Here is a 13751-nt window from a genome sequence, read left to right on the forward strand (position 1 = left end):
CGGTACGTCCGCTGGCTCAAGAGAGATGGTCGTATACGCCTCGCGGCCATCCCACGCCCATAATTAGGGTGCACGGTCGCTACTTTCTCCTCCGGAGCAGGGACACACACTACAGGTACTGGAAGGAATGCAGGTGCCTGAGGAGGCTGGGCGAGGTGACGGGCACCAAGAGTTCAGCGTGGCGCAGCGCCGTGCTGGCCGCAGGTGAAGCCCTGCTCTCGGACAGGGATCTGTTCACAGTCTGATGTGAAGCTGGTTTGTCATTTCACATCATGCATGCAGGGTAAATGTCATCAACACTTGTGTTGTTGCTGATGACATTGTTATGTTCATGTGCCCGTAAACATGGATTCTACGTCGATACCGGCACTGCTGCCGATGGTCTTGAAGCGGGCCAGCACTTGAGCCAACTCTTCGGGTGACATCTTCTCGAGGTGGCTGATCAGTTCTGTTGCAAAGGTCTGCACGTAGTCGTGGTGCTTAGACATGTTGTCTATCACTACTTTTATGATGCCCTCACCGCCGCCCGAAGCCTCCAGGTCCTTGCGGATGTCCCTGAAGAAATCAGAATCCATAACGTTAGTTACAAAGCCGTTGAGTTGCGGCAGGTCGAGGTAGTCGGAGGGGTTTTCGACCACGGCAGAGTCGTACTCCCGCAGCATGGCTTTGAGATCAGGGCAGTGGCGCAACACACTGAGCATGGTCTCAAAGTAGTCATTAGCCTCGAAGGGCATGTCCGCAAGGATGTGCGCGCCCCTCATGGCCCAATAGTTGCGGAAGGACAGACCGCTATCGTGGCCGTCTCTCAGCTGCAGCGCGTAGCCACGGATTATGGGGTAAGCCCGCCCGCACACGTCAGCGACATTCTGCCAGAGATTGGCCTCAGCCATATATTTTATATAAGGACTCTAAAACTCAAATCCACCCCGGTGGTAAGGGTACGCGGGCGCAGGGCTGTGGCCATGACGCCCGCTGGATGCAAAATACCAGATAAACACCACTACAGCGGCCACCAGCGCGGCAATGGCCCACATCTGCATGGTGGATATGTTGCCGTACCAGTTGGTCGGAGTGTCGGGCTTGGGGCCATCACCGGTGCTATCGCCCATGTTATGGTGGCTGCAGTCCTGACAGTGGTCTTGGCCGTCGTGGTAGTCTGCCACGTTAGCGGCACCCTTGAGCTTGTGTAGAGTGTAGTACGAATGGGGTTTACTGGTAGGCATTTTTTAAGGTATGTTTTAGGAAAAAATGACATTTGTGTTTATCTACACCATCGTAGCTGCCGCACTCATAGCCAGCGGGTCGCCCGTGTTTGTCAGGTTGCTAGTGGCTGTCAGTGTGGTCGCCATGCTGCTCTCCGTCAACCGAGAAAGGCACGAGTGTGCCACACGGCTCGGGAATAGCCCCTTTCAACGGCACCATGAGGTAACCCTATACCGCGACCACCTCAAACTGCTGAGGGATGTGCGCCTCAAGAATGTTGTTATTTAACGGCGTCCGGTGGAAGAGCGCCGTCTGGGGGATGATCGGCGTCTACTGGGGGAGCGGCGTCTAGCAGGAGAGCGTCGTGTGGCGGGGGACTTTCTCCTGCGGGGGGACATGCGTCTCTTGGGGCTGGCTATCCGGCGCAGGGACCGTGGGCTGGCAGTGCACCTGAAGACATTTGGCTGAGGCATTTTATATATAAAAAAATTGTATTTGTGAAACAGCACAAAGTGCATCAGATACTTAAGCATGCACAATGGACACAGTATACATTTACCAGTGGCTGTATTCAAATTATGAGATTAGAGGGTACGGCCTAACGCGTACATCTAAGGTAGCGTGCGTTAGGATACCCAATTTCAGGCAGGTGGTGTACGTAGAGTGTCTGGGCGAGCCTGTCGAAGTCAAAAAGCTGTTTATCGACCACGGGTTCAAAGTGTACGAAACACCGCTGGCCTGCAACCTGCATGGCGGTAAGGGTAAAGGCACTTTCTTTGGGGCGCGGGTGTCTGGATACATGGCACTGCGTGCCATACAAGAGCACGTAGAGGCACACACATTTAAGTTGCACGAAACAAAGGTGAGTAAGACCCTAGAGTTAACTGCACGCGCAGGCCTACCCTCAGTGGGGTGGGTGGCCGTACAGCAGCGGTGCGCCGTAGCCAGAACAAAGACCATGGTCGACCACGAGTATCTTGTGGCAAACTGGCAGTCGGACTGTTAGGTTCAAAATCAGCAAAAGGATCAGCAGACAAAACCAGTGAGGCAGCATATTGAGTCTTTTCTCGCGAGGAGTGCATTCAGACTTACAGCAATCCGACTACACTAAAAATCTGTTTTACACTCCTCGCTCTTTTTATTTGGAATGCCCTACCCACAGTGTGAGACGATTAGCCCTTAAGGGGGGGGGGAAGAGATTGTGGCTTCGTCTCGTAAGAAAAGAAACAAAAAGTAACGCACAAAGTGTTGCGTGCAGATATGGCTATATCAGCAAAACAGTTTAAGCGATATTCCGAGAGATAAAAAGAGAAAGTGACGTTCTTTAAGGAAGATCAGAAGGTTCATGACGCATTGTTTAACGTGTTGTTTTCACGATCTGTTCTGGTGGACGCTGAGCTGTCAGCAGCATCTTGTTTGACACAACCGTCATCTCGCCCCTGACCCAGCCGTAATCCTTCTGTTCTATTGTACAAGATAAGAATAAGCAAGGCAAAGCAGCAAGCATACTGAACAGTAATATTGTGAATAAGTACTCATTAGAGAACGCATGATAACATATATATATATATATACAATTTTTCTAACAATTCCCCCCTGTTTATCATAAATTCTCGGGGACTAACTTATCACCCATATGGCTACTTCAAAAGATTTTCAGCCAAGGGATCACATTTCGCAAGAACTAACTTACACTTGGGAGGAAATTGAGTCTTAATCGTCAAAGCCAGAGTCACGAAACAAATTAGATAGGTTTACCACAATGGATTCGCTGACAGAGTCGTCACTAGAGAAAGAACTCCCGTCGATCGAAAGGTCATCCCTTTGGAGTAACGGAAAAGTCTCAGCTGGTGGAGCGATAGCAGTTGTAATTAGCTTAATAATTAAGGATCGGAGACAAGGAATGCAGCAACATCCACACAGGGTCAAAATGGCAGAGAAAACGGCAATGGAGACCAGGACCGAGGAAAACCAGGGTGCGGTACTTTCCGAACACATTCAACCAGTCGGTCCAAACCTCCGTGTTCACCCCACTGTGTTCCTTCATCCTCCCATTCAAGGTCCTCAGACCCTCAAGGGCCCGGGACAGGCTTCCGTCGGCTGCAGTATTATTTGGAATAAATGTGCAACATTGCTCACCAAACATGGCGCAGACACCGCCCTCTTTTGAGAGTAGCATGTCAAGGGCCATTCGATTCTGGAAAGCCATGAGGGAAGTAGCGGCCAGTTGGGAGTGGACCGCCTTGAAACTCGCCTCGGTCCAGTTTCCAAGCCTCTGCACGTTGTAGTGGATGTAGTTAATCCTGTCAACATTTTTGTTAAGAGTACACCACCAACACAGGGCGGATTCAAAACCAGCTGCTATCTGATTCACCAGCTTATACTCATCCGGTACTCCTCTAGGAACACCAATGGCGTCTATGTAAGTTGGATTAACTGTGCCCTGCCATTCGGCGTTTCGCTTCGTTCTCGGCCAGTATTCGGGCACTACGGACTTAGCAAAAGATGTTAGATCATAAGAGGACATTGGTATCAAATGAACAGGAAACAATAGGGTTACCAAAGCGCTGTTTAAAGGCAACCTATCATAAAGTTTGTTACTATTACACCAAAACCAAATATCACTACGAGCAATGGGCAAAAAAGGGGCAGTGACATTGGTCATGGACTCACACCATGGAGTAGGTAGGACGCCGAGCTTCTCACCAGTACCAGGTAATCTAATGCATGTAAAATTACCCTTAGCTACATCGGACGAAAAAAAGGGGTTTATATTTTGTCATAGAGGCAACAGGGTAAACCTTATCCCATTTAAAACAATCATGAGTGGGTGAAATGGATGAGTTTAACATTAAAACAGCAGCACACTTAGGAACTATATTTGCAAGTATTTTCAAAAGAGGTCTTGGACCCATACATGCAATGCAACTGGTGTTAGCCATTTTTGCGGCTTGCTCAGCCATAAGAAGCCAGTTGTTGGTTTGACCGCTTATTCCTGTGGAAGCTACAAAATAGCTGTCTATATCAGTGAGGAGCATACTTGTGATTTTTGCTCCTGCTGACAAGGTGTAATTATTTGTAACGGGACGGTCTGCGATCGACATTGTTTTATTAAGGCAAATAGCAATAGGAAAGTGAGGATCGATTCCAGAGGACCAGGCCCACAGTTGAAAACCCCAACAAGAAGTGTCAAACAAGGTGGCATTTGGAGGACGAATTTGACCATCAGGGAGTGTAAGAGTCAAAAGGAGGCTTGTGCCCTGATTCTTCAAAGTCACTCGTTTAGCAAAGAACACAGCCTCTTCACTGGAACCAGAGAGCGGGGTGACCATTTCGAAACCTTTCAAACTTTTCATAGGTAAAATAATAGAAGAAGATGTATTAGGAGCCACAGTAAACATTAATGAGTTATTGTAAGTCCAAGACAAAAGCCATGGTACGCAAGTTGGAACGCGGACGGTTTCTGGTGTACAAACAACATGATCGAAAGGGGATTTTTTGTTGCCCTCATGTCTAGCAATTTTTCCCCATGAGCCGTATTGATTAGAATCAGCGTTGGTAGTTGCCCGAGAGAAGAATGTTCGAGGCTCATGGTACTCCATCCCTCCAAATAAAATAGCCCCCGAAAAAAAAAATACAATGGTAACACAAACCAGCAAAAGCAACCAAAAACACATGGCAGACTTTGCGCAGGCCACAGCCGGATTAAAGTACTCACCAAATGACTCTCTAATGCTCATGTTTTTGGATCTCCTCAGAGTCAACACCCTGAGCTTCGGGTTGGTGTCTTGGAAATTGGCTTCTGCTAGCTTTCGTGTCAACCCTGGATCTTGGCACCAGGATCAGGCACTATTACCAGACTTTGCTCACCTTCCGTACTTAGGTTGGGTCTGCGGAGATCACCTTTTTACAATAAGATAAATGCAGAAAACAAATAAATGCAGAAAAAAACAATATTTTTTCCCTTCACATTTATGTAATTGGATATAAACAATATGTATTGTCTGAAGCGGATACAATGGAGTCGGGAACTTTCCTCTCTGAGGTCTTAAATTGCCTCGTGAAAAAGCTGCAAAACCGTATGTCGTATAAATAGCTTCAACTTGTTTCACCATACCCCCCGTCGAGACATGGGTGACCCCATGACTCGAAATAGCAGCCCATTTGAACAAGTTACGAGGCAAGACAGGTTTGCCCAAAGGTCACACAAAAAGACCATCAGTGTTTTTAGTTGCACCCCGTTTTTCCCAAGAGAGTCGTTCCTGGGAGGGGCTCTGAGACTGCATGTCAAGCAACACATCAGGGGAGATGTGTGACATCGAATCATGATCAGTGAGAGACGAGAAGACATGGAGCTGGCCTTCTGCAGCGGCCTTAAGGGATTTGTCAGCAAAAGCATTACCAAGAGAAACAGGATCAGATCTTGCAGTGTGAGCAGCACATTTGCAAACCGCCACCTTTAAAGGTAGCTGGACAGCGTCCAAAAGTTGAGTTAGTAATGTGGAATGGGTGACGGGCTTCCCTGTAGAAGTTATCATGCCACGGTTGCTCCACTGCTGAGCAAAAACGTGCACTGTAGCAAAAGCATACTGACTATCAGTCCAGATAGTGACGGACTTGTTTGCAAACAATTTGCAGGCCCCAGTCAAAGCAATGAGCTCAGCGGCCTGTGCTGACATATAGGATAGCAGTTTAGCAGCCTCCAAGACTTCGTCGGCAGTAACAATGGCATACCCAGTAAGGGTCACTCCAGAATCATTTTTCTTAGAAGACCCATCAACAAAAACCACATCACCATCTGGCAGAGGCGTATCTTCCAAATCAGGCCGAGCCTTTGCAATCTGTTGGGCAGCATCGACACAATCATGGAATTCACCGTCGTCAGGAAGGGGAATGAGAGTGGCAGGAATGAGTGTCGTGCATCTTTCAACGGTCAGATGCAGCTGAGACAGCAACGTAGCCATGCAGGAAAGATGACGTGCAGGCGACAGAAAAGTCACTCACTCACTCACTCACTCACTCACTCACTCACTCACTCACTCACTCACTCACTCACTCACTCACTCACTCACTCACTCACTCACTCACTCACTCACTCACTCACTCAATCTGAAAATCAATTAATCAATCAATCAATCACACAGGTGTTAACTAATTTGTAATTATATTGCAAGCAATTCCTAATCCTACTTTACCTTTGTATAAGGCACAGGTGTCAAATTGTGCTTCATATTCATGTCATTACTCGAATTGCAAATTATCTTCCCTCTTAATAATGTTGTAAGTTTAAATATTAGACCAGTTTGTATTTGTCTGATTTGAAAGCGAGTTACTCGTCAGCTTGTTTTGCAACTCCCACAATATGAGGCGCTCACACATCTACTCGGGTATGACAGTCATACCGGCCCTCCAAAAGAAGCCATGACTACACCGCGGCCCTTGAACAAATGAGTTTGACACCCCTGGCACAAGGGATAGCCTTCTCATTGATCAATCGCGTATCTTAAATCATGCTTTTCCTCCTTTGAAGCGACTATGTACTTCAAACCCAAACGGCACCATTTTATAGGGAAAAATTTGTCGAATTTATTCGTTGTCGACATAATACTGGTCGCAAATTTGCATGTAGAGCATTTTTGAGTTGTTGATCATAGACATCAGTTGAACACTCTTTCTGGTCTGTGTCTAAAGTCTTCAAACAACTTATCTTGTTTTTGTTTAGTTCGGCCAATGTCTGTGTAATTTGCTCTACGTTGGAATTTTATTTTTATCCTGCCCAATAGTTGGTCAATTTGTATTTGTAATGGCACCCTGTTATATTCCAATGGACGGCCCTGGAGATCAAAAGGACTCCAGGTGCCTTTAACGCTTGCCCAATGTTTGGTTAAGGATGCCATGAAAACCTGTTGTACTTCATCACCTCTCAAATTATAAGAAGCAATGAGTTGTTTAATTTGGGGTACAAAGACGGAAAGGATGGTTCGCTTTGCCGTGCCACAACATCTGTCTTTGTAATTTGATCATTTTTCTCATCTTCATCACATTCTTAGCTGCAATTCTTAAGCGAGCTCGCGCTGACACTGTGTCATCATCTTCCTGTCTGTGCAACAGCAAGTTCTTTTTTATCTTTTCTTCGTCTTCCTTATCTTTCACTTTTCCTCTCATCTGGGAAAATGAGAATGTAATTTTACTTTTTAATTTTTAATTTTAAGTCTTGCAAAATTGCTATATCCTTACTGCACCGAGATAAACTGTTAAACATATCTTTAAACAAAAACAATCTATGCTCCTGCAGAGACTCTTCAAAATGGGACCCAAATGTCAGATTACAAATCAAACCTCCCCCTTCACTCTCACATTTTTTGATAGAACAGTCTACTTAGCTAGACACTGTCATATCATACTAAATAATGGCCTGCAAATTAAATATAATGTTGTTGCTGTGGTCCCTCAAAACATGTGACTAGAATTTGGACAATTACTAACCCCCATCAATTGATAAATTATCTCCTCACTAAAGTCCTAGCCTGTTAACCTATCTGCATCAAGAAGACATTTGCAATGCAGGGGATTAGAGAATAATAATAACACCATTGATTTATAATCATTAACCTAATTGTATCCAGTTCTACAATGTATGTTTTCTCTTACTCTCACATTTTTATGAGGGTTGGGCACTCTCCTCGTGGGATGAGTTTCTGCCCACAACCGTCATATTATTCTATAATTTCAAATTTTTACATTTAACAATGCAAATCTGATAAACCATTGTCTAGCACACCGTTTTCGTGCACCAATTTAGCGCAATTCCAACCTTTATAACGAACTGATACACAAAGACAAACATACACAGAAACAAACACACGGGCCCACAACATAGACATGACAATCTTCCCAGCTGATAACAAGGGTGGGGGAGCAACTGAAGTGCGGAGAGCCTCGCCACCGCCACGTCACATAATGCAATCCCCTCTGTCCAAAATATGCATTTGTCAAGGTATTTTATATTTTCGGTGTCGACCCCTTGCATTTTAATTCATGTCGGGGTAGCGGCTTTTGTTTGCTATTTGATTTTCCCATGGTTTATTTCTCTAAATTTCGGAGTTGGCAATTCGAATGGCACCTACAGTGTCCGAAAGCCAACTTTATTCACCGGACAGTGGTAAAATATTCAATGAGTGGTAAGTCTCCTTTCCTCTGCTTTTACACAAAACCACTGTTTACATAAAGGAGAGCTCAAATGAGATCACTCTCAGTCAAACCATACACACACACACAATGCGCATCCTTATCGTCTCACAGGCAAGCAGGGGAGTCCGCCCTCCCGTGGATTTTAACAAACTCTTTAACCTTCCTATTGTGTAATAAAAAACTTATTTTTGCCTTATTCTTAAAGTAGATATAAAACCTATCTTTTCATGGATAAAGAAGCCAAACCAGCTAAACAAGAGTTAAGAAAAACACCACAGATGGCAGCAGAAAGCTAACACATTAGGAAGGTTAAGTTAGGAGGGCCCACGACACCTCAGCGGAATTTAACTGCTCCAAATTACCTGTACTTCTTTAGAAAACAGATGGGTCCGCTCTCCCATGGAATTTAACTGACTTATCAGTCAGGGGACTCCATCATCCCAGCGGAATTTACTGTTTCTAATTGCACTTGATAGGGTCTAGAATTGTCAAGGTTTTAAGTGACCTCTTGTCACTGCACTTTCATTACTTTCAACAGAATCAAGATTCGTACTCACAGTCTGCTGGGCCTTCTCCTCGGATGATCTCGTCAACCACTCCGGCGTCCAGCTGACTGATCGAGTCAGCCCCGTGAAAAGGGTTTCCTCTATATGCCTTGGCCAAGGACTTGTCCTGGGTCGAAAAGTCAGCTGGAATCCCGAAATAGGTCTATTGAGATCCCGGACGAGCCCCCAAAAATCTGTTAGGTTCAAAATCAGCAAAAGGATCAGCAGACAAAACCAGTGAGGCAGAATATTGAGTCTTTTCTCGCAAGGAGTGCATTCAGACTTACAGCAATCCGACTACACTAAAAATCTGTTTTACACTCCTCGCTCTTTTTATTTGGAATGCCCTACCCACAGTGTGAGACGATTAGCCCTTAAGGGGGGGGGGGGGGGGGGAAAGAGATTGTGGCTTCGTCTCGTAAGAAAAGAAACAAAAAGTAACGCACAAAGTGTTGCGTGCAGATATGGCTATATCAGCAAAACAGTTTAAGCGATATTCCGAGAGATAAAAAGAGAAAGTGACGTTCTTTAAGGAAGATCAGAAGGTTCATGACGCATTGTTTGACGTGTTGTTTTCACGATCTGTTCTGGTGGACGCTGAGCTGTCAGCAGCATCTTGTTTGACACAACCGTCATCTCGCCCCTGACCCAGCCGTAATCCTTCTGTTCTATTGTACAAGATAAGAATAAGCAAGGCAAAGCAGCAAGCATACTGAACAGTAATATTGTGAATAAGTACTCATTAGAGAACGCATGATAACATATATATACAATTTTTCTAACACGGACATTGAGGCCGCCCCCCACATAGAGGGCGTGCCGCCGCCCACCATTTGCTACTTTGACATAGAGGTCAAGTCAGAGTTTGCCAATGTGTTCCCCAGTGACAAGGACGACGAGGTGGTCTTTCAGATAGGTATGGTGCTATGCAAGGGTAGTCAGGTACTCAAGACCGACCTGCTCTCGCTCAGGGGTAACAACTATGACAGCACAGTGTACCAGTATGACACAGAGGCCGACCTCCTGCAGGCGTTTGTTGCGTACCTCAAGGATCACCAGGTGGTTGCAGTGTGCGGCTACAACATAATGGGCTTCGATATACCCTACATGATCAAGAGGTACAGCCGGCTGTCGGCCCTGGGCACACTTAGGCGTGTGGGCTGGGATCCCACCAGACTGGCCCTGGAAAAGACCGTGGGTATGGGGCATGCGAGGATAGCCTACATACAGTGGGAAGGTGTGCTCACCATAGACCTGTTGCCCATAGTGACCATGGATCATAAGCTCGACTCGTATAGTCTCAACTTTGTGGCCAACCACTTTCTTAAGACGGGCAAGGACCCTGTCAAGCCCAAAGACATCTTCAACGCGTACGTCACGGGCAACATGGCCACGGTTGGTAGGTACTGTGTCAAAGACACGTTGCTGTGCCACCAGCTCGCCTGCTACTTCAATACGTGGCTGGCCCTATGTGAGATGGCCTCGGTGTGCAACACGTCCATCATGCAATTATTCACCCAGGGTCAACAGGTGCGCGTGTACTCTCAGATATACAAGCACTGTACGCCGCGCTCGGTGACAGACAAGGTATACGTCATACCCGACGGCAACGAAGCCGAAGCGGTCGGCTCGTACACGGGGGCCTACGTCTACGAGCCCGTGCCGGGTGTGTACAAGAACGTCATACCCCTAGACTTCTCTAGCCTGTATCCAAACATCATCATCAGCAAAAACATATGCTACACCACCATAGTAGAGCACGGCGGCGAGGAGTATGCCTGGGAGGAGCACGAGGGCTGCGAGCATGCCCCGCGGTACGCCGAGAAGGAGGCTTTGGGTCGGGAGATAGGGGCGCAGCAGTGCTCGCTCGCAGCGTTGCCGGCCAAAGCTAAGCAAGAGCGCGCCCGTCTCAGGGATCGCATACAACAGCTCAAAGTACGGTACGCAGCCATGGTGCCCGGCAGCACAAAGTGCAACACGTTCAGCTACAGGTTCACTCGAGAGTTTGAGGGCGTGCTGCCCAAGGTGCTCAGGGGACTGTTGGACAGCAGAGCGACCATACGCCGTCGCATGAAGGACATCAAGGACAGGGACCTGTACATGGTGTTGGAGAAGAGACAGCTGGCGTACAAGATCAGCGCAAACTCCGTGTACGGCACCATGGGCACACAGAGGGGATATCTACCGTTCATGGCCGGGGCTATGACCGTCACGTATTGTGGGCGCAAGCTCATCGAGAGAGCCGCCGAGCTTCTCAGGACCGTGGTGGGGGCCACCATGGTTTACAGTGACACGGACTCGTGCTACGTACAGCCTCCCTCGAGGAGCTGTGGGACCTGGCCATCGACGCCAGCGACACGGTGTCGTCGTTCTTCGATAAGCCCGTGCGTCTCGAGTTCGAGCAGTGCATCTATACAAAGTTCATCATCTTCACAAAGAAGAGGTACGTGTATGTAGCCGCGGCCAGGGACGGCACGACCCGCACAGGCAGCAAGGGCGTCATGCTGTCCAGGCGGGACAGTGCCATGTGCGCCCGTAACATATATGCAGCCGTCATGACCGCCATCCTCCAAGAAGACCCCCGGGCCCACGTCACGGCCAGCGACATGATGACGACCATCATGGTGCCCGGGGCGCTGCCCGACAATGACTTTGTGCTCACCAAGAGCGTACAGGGCATAGGCGGTGAGTGCAATGACCAGGGCTCGTACCGCATACGCAACCCCAAGAAGGCGCAGGAGGTGGCGCAGCAGAGGTGCCGTTATGGCACAGGGGATGCATACCGTGCCGCCCTCAGAGAGGAGCTTGTCAAACAGATGCCTGCCCAGGCCCAACTCGCTGAGCGCATGAGGCTTCAGGGGCGCGCGGTCGTGTGCGGGGCGCGCGTCGAGTACGTCGTGCTCAGGCACCAGCATGGGGTGCCTGAAGCGCCCCTCGGCGGCAGGATCCTAGACTATGACCACTGGAGCGACACCAAGGATGTGTACCCGTTGGACCGCCTGTACTACATGAAGAGCGTCATAAATGCGTGTGATCAGCTCTTTGTCACGGCCGGCTATGGCGCCGTGTGTAGCAAAGTGTACGCTGCGCATCTGCAGGGTGCGTATGTGCGTAAAGAGCTGCTCAGGCAACAGAGCGTTATATAATAAAATGGCAGACACCGAGCAGCCACTGCGCAAAGAGGCCACACTGTCGTGCAACTCAGTAAAAGAGCAACTACTCAGTGCCATGGGCACTGAGTATAGACTGTCCAACAGTGTGCTGCAAGAGGTCATCGCCCACATAAAGAACCAGTACATTGTGGACCTGTGCGCCCGTATCACCATGGGCCTCGACTATAACAACAGTAAAACTGTTACCGAGAAGCTGCTCAAAGTGATCGGCATCTCAGGGTGGCCAGAGGTCCAGCTACCCATGTACTACGTTAAGTCGGGCACTATCATCAGGCTCATGAAGGACAAGATGTCTGGAGTGCGCATCCAGCAGCAGCACATTTGTGTGTACCTGCATATTGTGGGAGTGCTGCTGAGTCAGCATACCAAGGCCTGCGGCACTATGCTCATCAAGCCCGAGCACATGGCATACGTGCTCAAGAACAACAGGATCGACCCGAGCGCTCTGGTGTAGGCCAACTATGGAAAGTACTGCGCGTACACCTCCTGGTACACCTGCAGGTCGGCCGCACTGTATGGGCAGAATGCGATCCAATCGAACGCGTGTGGGTGTTGCCTTACAAAGGCCCGCACACTGTTCATGGCCACTCGCACAGCGTCCCATATGGGATAGTTGTACACACCTGTAGAGATGGACGGGAACGCTATTGTGCGTAAGTGGTTGTTCATGGCCTCGTACAAAGACTGCACGTAGCAGCCCATCAGTTGCCGGGTTTGCTGCGTGGTTGGGACACTGCCGCGTTTCAGCACAGGGCCTACGGTGTGGATTACAAAATCGGCCGGAAGGTTATAGCCTCTGGTTATTTTTGCCTCCCCAACTCGAATATCATCCAGCTGCTGGCATTCTCTTAGCAGCCCAGAGCCCGCTGCACTATGTATGCACACAATGGCCGCTATGTGCAATGGGGATATGTCACACTGCCTAACTGTAACCCGTGTCGGTTCAATGGGCCAACTGGGGGCGTCGATGACGGTGCTCTTGTAACGTGTGGGCGTCTCGATCATGGTGGTATCTAGTTCAGTCGGGCAACCGTAATAGGGCTCTGGGCAATTGCAGAACATGTGCACGGAAAAGGGCATCCCTTACCTGAATGAGCGAGACATGCCCCTGACTAAGCACGCGTTGTGTGAGATGTTGTTTCACCCGGCCGAACGCACGCTCCAAGAGACAGTTCAGCCTAATGAAAACGACTGCACCATGAGTCACCCACTCCACGATGAGGCTGTGGATCGCGTCCTGGTAAAATACAACACTACTCATCTCCAGTTTATGTGCAGCGATCCGGATATTGTGATCATGGACAGGGGCAGAGCCGTTGACAAAGCGGCCATAGTGGCCAGACTCTCGGGCTCACCGCAGACCAGTACCGTTACATCAGCCTCGCATCGGCCCGCGGTGGCCAGCAGCAGCAGCAGCAGCAGCAGTAGCAGCAGCAGCAGCAGCAGCAGCAGCAGCAGCAGCAGCAGCAGCAGCAGCAGCAGCAGCAGCGTCCAACGTATTCCAAGTATGCGTGAGTGCATGAGAACGATGTCTATGAGACAAGTGGTCGCCATGTGCAAAGAACGTAACATCGATGTGAGAAATGAAGATACCGGGCGCCCGTACACCCACGCAGAGCTGTGCAAGAAGCTAACGGGC

The sequence above is a fragment of the Syngnathus scovelli genome, chromosome 10 (genome assembly GCF_024217435.2).
Source record: "Syngnathus scovelli strain Florida chromosome 10, RoL_Ssco_1.2, whole genome shotgun sequence".
Classification (NCBI taxonomy): Eukaryota; Metazoa; Chordata; class Actinopteri; order Syngnathiformes; family Syngnathidae; genus Syngnathus; species Syngnathus scovelli.